Source organism: Monodelphis domestica, chromosome 5 (genome assembly GCF_027887165.1).
Source record: "Monodelphis domestica isolate mMonDom1 chromosome 5, mMonDom1.pri, whole genome shotgun sequence".
NCBI lineage: Eukaryota > Metazoa > Chordata > Mammalia > Didelphimorphia > Didelphidae > Monodelphis > Monodelphis domestica.
Genome location: NC_077231.1, coordinates 113,382,748 through 113,396,005, shown reverse-complemented (window position 1 = coordinate 113,396,005; position 13,258 = coordinate 113,382,748). Strand labels below are relative to the sequence as shown.

At 40.2% G+C, this 13,258-nt stretch overlaps 1 pseudogene; it reads right to left on the bottom strand.

The window, feature by feature from the left end:
* Nucleotides 1–35: 35 nt before the first annotated feature.
* On the bottom strand, nucleotides 36–2,212 carry LOC100020174 (heat shock cognate 71 kDa protein-like; annotated as a pseudogene).
* Between the last annotated feature and the right edge of the window lie 11,046 nt (nucleotides 2,213–13,258).

Here is a 13,258-nt window from a genome sequence, read left to right as displayed (position 1 = left end):
CCTGGAGGTCTACTTTCCTTTTTTTTTTATGGTGCTAATATTAAATATTTATTCTCCAGGACAAGAATTGCATTTTCACTTGTTTTTATACAGTACTGATAAAGTGCAATGTTGTTCACTTCTCCCTCTGCACACATTCAAGTATTTAGAATGCCCAGATTTACACAGTGGCTTAAATGTTAACTTTAATCTGTTACTGCCTTGGCTACAAATCTGAGTCCTTCAATTTTTGGAAAGCTGTGTGGAATGCTTTTTCTTCTGGCACATTTAGCCGACCTCTTCAATGGTAGGTCCAGAAGAAGCACCTCCAGATGGGGTTGCTCCACCTCCTGGGAACCCACCAGGCATGTCACCTGGCATGCCTCCTGCACTCTGGTACAGCTTGGTGATGATGGAGTTGCAGACTTTTTCCAATTCTTTCTGCTGATGATCAAATTCTTCCTTTTCATCAGTCTGGTTCTTATCCAGCCAGTTGATTGCATTTGTCAAGGATCTTCTATTTGTCTTCATCACCAATTTTGCCTTGCAGTTTCTCATCCTCAATAATTGCCTTCATGTTGAAAGCATAAGACTCAAGAGAGTTCTTGGAAGACACCTTATCTCTCTGCTTCTCATCTTCAGCCTTGTACTTTTCAGCCTCCTGGACCATGTACTTAATCTTTGCTCAAATGACCTTTGTCATTGGTGATGTTGATCTGGTTCTCCTTGCCTGTGCTCTTATCCACAGCAGACACATTGAGGATGCCGTTAGCATCAATGTCAAATGTAACTTCAATCTGAGGGACACCCCATGGGGCAGGAGTGATTCCTTTGAGCTCAAACTTGCCAAGTAAGTTGTTATCCTTTGTCATTGCTCTCTCAGCTTCATAAACCTGAATAAGCACATCAGGCTGATTATCAGAGTAGGTAGTAAAGGTCTGAGTCTGCTTGGTAGGAATGGTGGTATTGCGTTTGATCAGAACTGTCATGACTCCACCAGCAGTTTCAATTCCAAGGAAAAGAGGAGTGACATATAGCAGCAGCAAGTCCTGTACATTCTCAGATTTATCTTCAGACAAGATGGCAGCCTGGACAGCTGCACCATAGGCAACAGCCTCATCAGGATTGATACTCTTATTGAGTTCCTTGCCATTGAAGAAGTCCTGCAGAAGCTTCTGGATTTGGAGGATTTGAGTGGGACCACCCACCAAGACAACGTCATGAATCCGTGATTTGTCTAGCTTGGCATCTCTGAGGGACTTTTCCAAGGGGTCCAGTGTGCCACAGAAGAGGTCAGCATTCAGCTCTTCAAAATGGGCCCAGGTAATAGATGTATAGAAGTCAATACCTTCATAGAGGGAATCAATCTCAATACTGGCCTGTGTACTGGAAGAGAGGGTTCTCTTTGCACTTTCACAAGCAGTGTGCAGATGGCAGACAGCCCTCTTGTTCTCACTGATGTCTTTCTTGTGCTTTTCCTTGAACTCAGCAATGAAATGGTTGACCATGCGGTTGTCAAAGTCCGCACCACCCAAGAGGGTGTCCCCAGCTTTGGACTTGACTTCAAAAGATACCATCTTCAATGGTAAGGATGGAGACATCAAAGGTACCACCTCCAAGGTCAAAGATCAACACATTTCTTTCGGCACCAACTTTTTTGTCCAAGCCATAAGCAATAGCAGCAGCAGTTGGCTCTCTGATGATTCGGAGCACATTGAGACCATCAATGGTTCCAGTGTCTTTGGTGGCCTGTCATTGGGAATCATTGAAGTATGCTGGTACTGTGACAACAGCATTTGTGACAGTCTTCCCAGGGTAAACTTCAGCAATTTCTTTCATACTGGTCAAGACCATAGATGATACTACTTCTGGATAGAAACTTTTGGTCTCCCCTTTGTACTCCACTTGGACCTTGGGCCTGTCTACGTCATTCACCACCGTAAAAGGCCAATGCTTCATGTCTGACTATACAACTGTATCATCAAATCTGCGACCAATCAGACATTTGGCATCAAAGACTGTGTTGGTGGGGTTCATTGCAACTTGATTCTTTGCAGCATCACCGATTAAACGTTCTGTATCAGTGAAGGCGACTTAGCTGGGGGTGGTCCTGTTTCCTTGGTCATTAGCAATGATCTCCACTTTCCCATGTTGGAAGACTCCTACACAGGAGTAAGTGGTGCCAAGATCAATGCCAACTGCAGGCCCCTTCGACATGTTTTGGGGGGCGTCAGAGGTCATAGATGACCACTGTGGAAAGAGAAGGGTTGGTGCTGTGATGAGTAGTTCTTTTTTTTCCCCCCCAGCCCCCAGTGTCTCTAGTTTTTTAATTTAAGTGAGAAGTAAAAAAAACTTGGTGAGGCCATCTAGGAAAAGCAGAGGCTTTGCCCAAAGAGGAAATCACATGGTTCTGGCAGTTTTTAGCCTGAGAGGAAGGAAAGGACAAAAAAACTATCTAACAACCTCTTTGTTGAACCAGAAGCTGCATAAGCTTGGGCCTCCCCTTGTGGCCCCTTCCAAACTTAGCCTTTCTAAAAACTCAGCCTCAGGCAAAAGGCTTTGTTTTTTCCTGCTGCTCTTTTCACCCAGAACAATTAATTGGATTAAGGTTTTAAAAAGGACCATACCCAAACGCCTACCCCCCCCCCCCATACAACTAAATAAGATCCTAGGCAATAGTGCCATCTACTTATAAAAAAGTAAGATTTCAGGCAACTTAATGATTGAATTTAAGAAAATGTGGTTAGAGCCTGTGTATGGGGTGCTCAGGGAGGGGTAGTATCTCTGGTATGGAGGGCTTGTCGTGCCCTTTTAGGGCGGCTCTCCAGCCTCTGACCCTCACCTGATACCCAGCTCTCACTTGTGGCTCCTAGTAGCTGCTAGCATGCAGCAGTGGCCACACCCCGGGTAACCACTTTGACAGGCCGGCTAAACCTTGTGAGGGTAGCCATCGGGTAGTAGACCCCTAGTGAACCAAGGCTTTGCTCACCCAGCATGTGAAGACTGCTTTGGCCAAACAGATGGAAGAAACCAATAAGAAGGTTCAACGGCTGAGATGGCAACGCAGCAAAGCACTGTGGAGTGCTTAGGGTGTGGTGGAGCACAAAGGACAACAGGGCCATCCAATGCAGCTGAGGAAGTCTCCAGGTGTAACGATTTTTCGTGCCACTGGACCCAGGCTTCCAACACCGAGAGAGTGGGACTGTCTCTGTGCAATGACTTTTCCACTTAAATCTCCTTCATGCACAAGTGTCTTTGTGCACACTCATCTACACACTATAGATGAAAATGCACAAAGACAACCTTCATCCTTGGTTACCGAGAGACTACTACCAACAGCCTACTTTGCACCTGGCTTTCTAACATCATGACCAAATTTGGAAAAGTATTATTCTTATTCTCTTTGAATTGGCTCATCCCAGAGAACATATGGCAATGGTTATACTCAACGATGTTCTTGGGTGTGATTGTAATTGTTGGATGTGGAGTGTTGTATCTCTTTTTCTCTAAAAGAGACCTGGAAAATACAATAATAAGAATACTAGAGAATCAAATAAGAGATTCATGTCAGTCTCCCCCTGTAAAACACATTTCCTCTTCAAACCAACCATTTGTTCCTTCTACTACTCAACCAAATGTGGAACTAAAAGCTCAGCTTGAGTATTTCTCAAGTCAACTGGAAAATGTGTAGGAGAGTTTGGGAGAGATTATGGCTTTTATAAAAAGCATTGAAAAGAACTTTAAAACACCCCAGAGTAAGAGATTTATCTCTCCTTACTTTCCTCATTATCAGAATCTCTGTCCCACCCTGTCCTACACAATTCTGCTCCTAGTTCTCAAACCATCTCCTCCCCTACCCAACTTCCTCCTCCCCCTACTACCCAACCAACTCCTCCCCCTGCCCATGCTGCCCTGCCCTTTTCCCCTGGCCCCTTCCCCCACCCATGCCTTCTGCCCCGCCCCATCTTCCATGGCCCCTCCCCCACCCATGCCTCCTGCCCTGCCCCCTTTGCATCCTTCCCCCCACCAGTCCCTGCCCCTTCTTTCTTTGCCACAGCTCTTTCCCACCCAGCCCAATCCATTTCCCATGCTGCTCCTACCTCTCATCCTTCTGGCACTCTGGGCCCACTGTCCCTCCCCCTTAGCTTGCCCACCCCTTCCCCTCCTCTTACATACCCCATTGAAAATGGAGCAAGGAGGTTAGAGACCAGAACACAAGATAATTCAAATAGAAGTTTATTCTCTTTAAGGGAAGTACCCACCTTCAATAAAAGTGGGGAGGGGGCAGCTGGGTAGCTTAGTGGATTGAGAGCCAGGCCTAGAGACAGAAGGTCCTAGGTTCAAATCTGCCCTCAGACACTTCCCAGCTGTTGTAAAGATTAAAATTTAGGGGAGACTGAGGCAGGTAGAAATTAGTTTCTCTCTGTAAGGAATATTATATTTTTTATGAGGTTTATTAAAGATTAAGGATTAAAGAAAATACAGGATAAGAAAACATGTATCTAGGCCTCTGGCCTAGAAACCTCACCTACATTATGAAAAGAGCCACCTCTGCTCCAAAACGGAAGTCCAAAAGACCCAAAAGGGCCTTTCCAATCAGGTTAAATACCTTCTCGATCTCAGCCCACATGAGAATTCAGTGAGATTACAAAGCATTTGGGGAAGTGGACCAGAGGATTCGGGGGATTGGAGTCCAGAGTTAAAATCCATTTTTTACATTGTGTGACCCTGGGCAAGTCACTTTACCCCCATTGCCTAGCCCTTACCACTCTTCTGCCTTGGAGCCAACACATAGTAATGACTCCAAGACAGAAGGTATGGGTTTAAAAAATAAATAAATAAAATAAAAGTAGGGACTTGGTGTCTATAAAATATCATATATCTTTCAATCCCAGAGATTTAATAAGTTCAAGGAAGACATACCCTTGTTCGAGGAGGGGCCAATATTAATTATTTAAAAATTGGAGAACATATTCAAAACTTTTGACCCCACTTGGATAGATATTGACAATTTATTAGAAAAATTTCTGACAGAGAGAAAAATAAAGTCATCTCTCTGGCTAATCAGAAGTGAGGTAGGGGAGTAAATTATTGGCCAACTGAAAATCCACATTGGAACCCCAATTTTAAACCAGATTACACAAAACTAAACCAGGCCAGAGAAGCATTATTGACAGCCATGAGGACTTGCTCCAATAGGCCTGATTCATGGTACATTTATAAGGGCCATGCAATAAGATGTGAAGAAAACAGTAAATCAATGGAGGACTTTAAAAAAATTGAAATATTAAAAGGGAAACTGAAAAATCAGGGAGAGACCATAGCCCCTTTGCAGGAATCCACAAATAACTCATTAATATGTCTTTACTGTAGAACGAGAGGCCATGTAATGATGGTCTGTAGGAACTGGCTGCAGGAAAAAAGAAATAATAACAACTTTAGAAATCATAACTATAGGAATCATAATGCCAATCAGAATGACAGTGCTCAAAATGAGACAAATGATAACTATACACAACAAAGAAAACTGCCCAAGCATCTTTATGAAGGTGTGATGGGGGATGGAGGGGTAAGGGCCTTGGAATCAAAGAGTGAAACCTTTAATTTTCTAGACCCTGATATTTTAATGCCAATGATCCCTATATAGCCCCCACACACACACACACACACATAGTAAGGAACCTTATGCAACCCCAAAAGTGAGAAATTAATACTATGATTGTCTTTTAAACATGCTTGTATAAACACCAAAGATAAAAAGGCAACAATTTATAAAGATTCTAGATATGCATTTGGCATTTATCAGGCAGTGGGTATGTTATGGATTTAGAGAGGATTTTTTAACTCAGCTGGAAAATCTATAGCTAATGCAAAAATTATTAATTATTCTTTCTGATATCCAGCTGCCAGAAGCCCTAGTCATAGGGCTGTTCATTGCTCTGCCCATACAGGTGGCACTGATCTTGTCTCTAGGGGAAATGACCAGGCAGATACTGTAAACCTAGTGGCCATAGAAAGGCCTGAATTAATTTTAACATTAACAACCACTGATGACTTAAATTTATCACTTTCCTATAATGAAAAGGAAGTGGAAAAATGGAAGCAAAAATTCAAAGTAAAACAGATTAATGGAGTATGGGTGTCATCTTAAGGAAAACCCCTGCTCCCTAAAAGTTTTTGTTACCAAATTTGCCAATCTATTCATAAAAATGGTCACTTTGGTACCCAGGGCATCATGGATTCTGTTAAAAGAGTATGGATAGCCTCTGGTATAACTACTATAGCTTCTAAAGTGTGTACATCCTGCTCTATCTGCCAAGCATATAACCAACACACCTTTCGTGGCAAAGCTTTTGGTGGGAGTCCTCTGGCTTACATACCTTTTGGGTACCTGCAGATAGATTTCATAACAATGCCAAAAGCTGAACAGTATAAATTTTGTCATAGTAGTCATAGTAGATCAACTGACCAGATTGCTGGAAGCATTTCCTACTGCCTGAGCCACAGTGGCTTTTGTTGCTAAGGTGCTTTTAAAAGAGATGATTCCTCGCTTTGGCCTGCCAGCACCTATTGATTCAGACAGGGGAAGTCATTTTACCAATTCTGTTCTAACTCAGATATATTCTTGTTTGGAGATAACCCCCAAATTTCATGTACCATATCACCCTCAGAGCCCAGGTCAAGTTGAAAGAATGAACAGAGAGCTTAAAACTATGATTGGCAAATTATGCACTGAAACACATTAAAATGGCCTGAAATTCTCCCTCTGGCCCTATTTTATCTTAGAAGCAGGCCCAGGGGAGACCTACACATCTCACCATTTGAGATGCTTTTTGAACATCCACCTACACAGGCCTTTCTCCCCTGCATATACATCACTATTAGGGGAAGATACTTCTATTGCTTCCTATATACTGGAATTGTAAACTGTGTGAACTCCATGAATCCAGAGCTGCAGTACAAGCAGGACCACTAGACTTTTCATTTCATGACCTGAACCTAGGAGACAAGGTATATATAAAAAACTTCCAGAGCACTGGAGCAACTCAGCCTTCCTGGAAAGGGCCATTCCAAATATTGATAACCACTCCAACATCTATAAAAATTGGAGAGAAGGAATCTTGGATTCATTGCTCACATGTAAAGAAAGCATCTTCTACTGAAACTGATTGACTATATCCTATCACATGCATTGTAGATAACAGTCCATAGACAAATGGATACTGTTTTGGGGAATACATTGAATTCCTGAATTTTTATTTTATTATTACCTTTCTTTTATTTTAATTAGAATATCTTATTCCCCTTTTCTCATTTCTTGTACTTAAAGTACATACAATCAATATTAATTTTTTATTCTGCAGTAATATAAAACATATATTTGCTATAATATTAATGCATACCCAAAAGCTTTAGACTATGGAAACCTGCCATTTATTGATAAATGTTATGAGACTGTGATTAATGATTATAATGATTATTTCCAGTCCAACCATAAATTTTACCCCTTACACTACTTAGCTTGCTGGATATTCTCTGTTCCAAAAGATGCTACTCCCTAAAAGTAAACACTATCCTTCTAGAGAGGAGAGAAGCCTCTCTTAACAGGAAATTAACACATTTTTCTTAAGAGAGACAAAAGCAACTGAGAATTTTGTCTAATAACATTTAAACTTTTGGGTTCTAAGCCAGAAGAAAGAGTTAGAACCTATTCTTTTTCTTTTAGGGAAGAGGTAGCACCTCAGAGGAGGAATATAGTTGAATCCAAAAGCTGAAATCAGAGAAAAGTTCTGAAGAACCTCCCTAGTAGAACCAAAGCTGGCAGCAAAATCAACTAGCACTACTCAACAGGGATTGGGCCCAGGGATGACCTCATCAGAAAACATTTAAGGCTCTACTATGATTTCTCCCTTATACATACACCTTGGCTCTATTGTTTTTTCTATTTGTGCCTCTCCAAATGTGTTATTCTGGTATGACCACACAAATTCCATTAACAGTTATGTGCATTTTTTAAAAACTGTACCCACAGTTCATGAAGGAAATGTTCTTTTGCTACTTTTCTGTCTACCCTATTTCAGGAAATGTATTCACTTTGAAAAAATTGTGTATTCTGGTTGGCTTATAAAAAATAAACAAATTGGTTTGTGTTGGGGGGGTGTTTGGGACTTAATTTTTAAATACCTGGAGAAAATAATAATTATTAATATTATACAATAAACTTTTTAAGAATCCTTTAATCTCCCCAATGACCTGGAGTGTAGGGAGTGTTCCAGTCTCTTCACCTTATCCTCTCAGAGATGAATTAATTTATTCTTGGAACACACATAACAGGGACTGGACTGTGGAAGAAATACAAACACTCCCCACTTGATGGAAGTCATTGCACAATTTTTCCCTTTCTCCATAATGGTTGAGATTTTTCAGTTTGTTACTTGAAACTACTTGTGAATATTTACACCTCAAACTTAAGTATCTGGTTTAAAACTTTATAGGAACTTATTAATTTTTAAACATTAAGACTTTTTCCAACCAATTTACCACAATCACCCATCTACTGGATCAACTTACTTAACCCTTTATTTACTCACACTTGTCGCTTCTTCTTATATTATTTGCCTTATCTTGCCAACTACCTTCTTATTCTTCTTTAATCTACCTCTTCAGATTCCATTTACTAATCTTGCTTTTTTTTTTTAAACCCTTACTTTCCATCTTGGAATCAATACTGTGTATTAGTTCCAAGGCAGAAGAGTGTAAGGGCTAGGCAATGGAGGTTAAGTGACTTGTCCAGGGTCACATAGCTGGGAAGTATCTAAGGCCACAGTTGAACTCTAGGCCTGGCTCTCAATCCACTGAGCTACCAAGATCCCCCCTCCTCCTTTATTCTTATTAATCCTTATCAATCATTGCATATCCTCACTAATTATCCTTGACCTTTCTTCACTTATAATTTTCACCAATATCTTACTCCTCTTTCAAATTTTCTTCCATTTTCTCCCCAATTTTACCAAATTCTCTTTCCCAAAATTCAACTTCTGATATTCTTCACTAATACAATCTTATCCAAATCACCTAGACAGTTTCCTTCTCTTTATTCCACCCACTTCCTTCTTTTTCTCTCCACTCTGGCCAAGATCTTCTCTCTAAAGAAAACTGCTCCGCTCTCTGACAGATTGCTCCTCTCTGTCTATGACTCCTTTCACTGTCTACTGATTCCTTCCTTAATGCGTACAAACATACCTAAGTCTCTTGTGAACTTAAAAAAAAAATTCAATGAATCTTACCCCTACTAGTTATTGTCTATCTCTAGTCATCCTTTCATCTAAATTCCTTTGAGAAAGGCATCTACTGAATGTTTACACTTTTCTCCTTCTCTTCTAAATCTTTTGTAATCTTGCTTCCAATTTTAGCATTCAACTCAAATGTCTGTCTCCAAAATTACCAATGATCTTTTAAAATTATTTTTGTTTTTTTTTATTTTTTGTCAGGCATTCATTTTTATTTTTAAAATTTTTATTTATTTACTTATTTTTACCAATTACTTGTAATAACAAATTTTGACATAAGTTTTCTAAGTTATATAATGGAACTTTTCTCCCTTCTTCCCTTCCTTTGCTCTTCCCATTGTTGGCAGGTTATTTGATCTGGGTAATACAGGTATAATCATGCAAAACCCATTTCCATATTTCATTTTTGTAAGTAAGTAATTTTAGAAAACCAAAACTCTAAAACATAATAAACCCAAGTAAACGATGGAAAAAAATCATCTGTTTTCATCTTCATTGATCTCATTTTTAATTGAATTTTATCCCCCCCCTCAATTACATGTAATAAGTTTCCAACATTTTTTTAAAGAATATTGAGTCCCAGTTCTCTCCCTCCTTCCTGTCTCCACTCCCTGAGATGGTAAACAAGCTGGTGTGGATTTTACAGATGCAATCATACAAAAATTTCCATATTAACCTTTTGTGGAAGAAAACAAGCGAAAAAATTAAGAAAATGAAATATTGTACGGTTTGGTCTGGATTCAGACTCCATCAGTTCTTTCTCTGGAGGCAGATGACATGCTTCATCATGAAACCTTTGGGATTCTCTTGAATCATTGTATTGTTGAGAATAACTAAATCAGCATGCTGAGAGCTAAGATGGTGGAATAAGAAACACTCCTCTTATGCAAATCCTCCAAATACACAAAATAGAAAATAAAGTGCCTCAAAACAAAAGAAAGCAGGAGAGACACATCTCCCAGGGGTGAAAGGGAGAGTAGCCCAATGACTATTGCATTAGGGGAGTTTGCAGAGTGCACATGGGCCAAGAAGGCTTCCACAGAGATACCGATCCAAGTAGACCTTGCTAATCAGGGCAGGGCTGAGAAAACAAGTCCTCCAATGTTCTGCCTCTCAGGAGATACTACCATCTCTCTTCCAACAGAATTACTTAGAATGCCATCTTTATCTTTGTTGATTTATTTCAAAAGAGCACCAATGACCGTTTTTAAAATCATCAGCATACAATGAAAGCCGCCAGTTCCTTAAACCCTTTGGAAGAGGGTCATGCCATGAAACAGAGGAGTGCTCAGTAAAGAAAGACTTATCCTCTTATGAATAGCTGAAACCACCTAGCCTACCTCCTAGGGTGGCATGTCTATAATGCATTCATTTGGCCACTAGGTGTCCTCATTAAACCACCTGCGGTTTAGAAGGCACAACTACAATTCCATACATTATTGGGAAGCACCCTTGGAAATTTCAAAAATAAATGTCACAGTCCTCTGCGTTTGTACCTAGGAAGAGGAGCTGTGCTAAATGGGAGGGAAGAGACAGTAGGCATCATGAAAAAAATAGATATATAGATATATACATATCAATGATAATGAAGAGGCTAAAGGAGACAGAATAACCTAAGACACAATGAATGATGACAGCTTCTCAGAGTGGGGCTCTACCTGAGGCGAACTCCGAATTAGGTCACTCTCTAGCAGCACTGATACGAAGAAGGAATCTTTGGGGGTTGGATTTCTAGACAGAAGACCTGGATTTGAAAATCGCTTGTGTGACCTTAAGTTATACTCTTTCAGGATCTTTTTCTTCTCCTATAAAATGAAAAAGGTTAAATTAGATGATCTCTTATAAATCCTGTGATCCTGGCAGGTAAGCGGCACAGTGCATGGCAGTCATGAATACTCCAGGTGGTACTCTCATCAAAAAAGATTCAGGGTTGTGGAAGAAAAATCAATTTGCTACAATCTAAAGTAGCCTCTTGTGAGACAATAACCCTGGTTGGAGAAATATGATGAATGGAAATGATTTTTTTTTCCTACAAGTTTAGCTGAGAAAGGAAGAAGAGATCTAAGGAATGACAGTGAAGTGAATTTTTTTTTTTTTGAGGATAGGGAAGTATATTTGTAGATAGGAAGAAGTATGTAGATTAGAAAAGAATGAAGATAAGGAGATGAAGGGAACATTCTTGAAGGAGATCAAGGGAAATAATATCAATGATCCAAGTAAAAGGGTTTGCTTTGGCTTCTTCACTGGCTTGCGCAAGAGAAAAAAGAAGAAGAATGATGCAGAGGGGCTGTACAGTGGAGAGGAGAGGATGCTCAAAATGAAATATTTTCTCATTAAAGACCTTCATTTTCTCATTAAAGGAGAGGCAAAATCCTTTACTAAGAGGGAAGAGGAATGGCAGAGAGTAGGGAGACCAAGAAGAAAAGAGTGTGTTATTATCAAAAGAATCACTATTGAGAACCCAGATGAAATTATCTCTTTGTAAGGAACTTACTTGGTGCCACTGTATAACTTCTGCAGTGGCATTCAGCAAATAGATAGAACAGAAAAGACAGAACAAGATAGTGGGAGCAAACTAGGACCAGGTTTAGTAAAGCAAGAGTGGCCATAGCCCAGATAGTGTATAGTTAAATTGGTCAACTAGAGGATTAGAATTGTGAAGGGAGGAAAGTGAGCTCAGAGAAGGGACTAGGAGAACAGGAAGGAGTAGAGGAACAAAATGAGAAGAAAGAATAAATAGGTTTAGGAGAAATAAGAGGAGGAGAGAGAATGGAGATTGATTTTCTTTTAATTTTAAAATGTTTGTTATATTAAATTTCCCAGACATCTTCTTCCTTCTTTCCCCTCTCCTCACTAGAGAAGGCATCATTTGATAAAAAAAGATATATTTATAAATAAAAGTTATATATAAAATATGAAAAGATACATAATATATAAAATATAAAAACATTTATATATAAAATTTATATATAAAAATGTCTATTTATTTGTTCTTCCTCTGGAGGTGGACATATACAAATCATTCTTCCAACAATATTTCTGTTGCTGTATATAATATACTCTTGGTTCTGCTTGTTTCATGTAGGTCTTTCATGTTTTTAAAAAATTAACCTTTTTGGGGTGGGGAGGCAGGTAGGTGGCTTAGTGGATTCAGAGTCAGGCCTAGAGATGAGAGGTCCTGGGTTCAAATGTGGTCTCAGATAACTCCTAGCTATTTGACCCTGGGCAAGTCCCTTAACCCTCATTGCCTAGCCCAGTTGATGGCAAACCTTTTGGAGACAGAGTGCCAGGCCCCTCCCACCCATCCCCAGACTGAGGGCTGTGCCTCTTCTTATCCCACACAGGAGAGGGAAGAAACACTCCCATTGGGCTGCAAGGTAGAGGGATGGGTGAAGTGAGGAATGTCCTCAGCAAATATAGAGAGGGGGAGAGGAGTGGCCCAAGCAATCTGTTCCCCTCCAGCTCTGCTGCCTGTGAGCCGCCCACCTCATCCCCCTGGTTGCTCCCATTGGACTGCTGGGCAGAGGGATGGGGGGTGTTAAGAAAAGTCATCAGGCATGGTGGAGAGGGGAGGAGAGCAGCTCTGCCTGAGTCCATCTGTCTTTCTAATAATGAACTTGGGGGGGGGGGGAGTGGAGGGTGGCCAAGTGCCCACAGAAAGTGCTTTGTGTATCATCTTTGGCACCTATGCCATAGGTTCACCATCACTGGTCTAATCCTTACCACCCTTCTGCCTTGGAACTAATACAAAGAATTGATTCTAAAATGGAAGGTAAGGGTTTAAAAAAAATTTTTTTTTAATTAACCTGTTCTTCATTTCTTACTGCAGTAGTATTCCATCACCATCATATGCTACAACTTGTTTAGTCATTCTCCAGATGATGGACATCCCCTCAGTTTTCAGTTCTTTGCCACTATAAAGAGAGCTGCAATAAGTATTTTAGAACATATGTGTTCTTTTCTTTTTTCCTGATTAGGAAACAAACCTA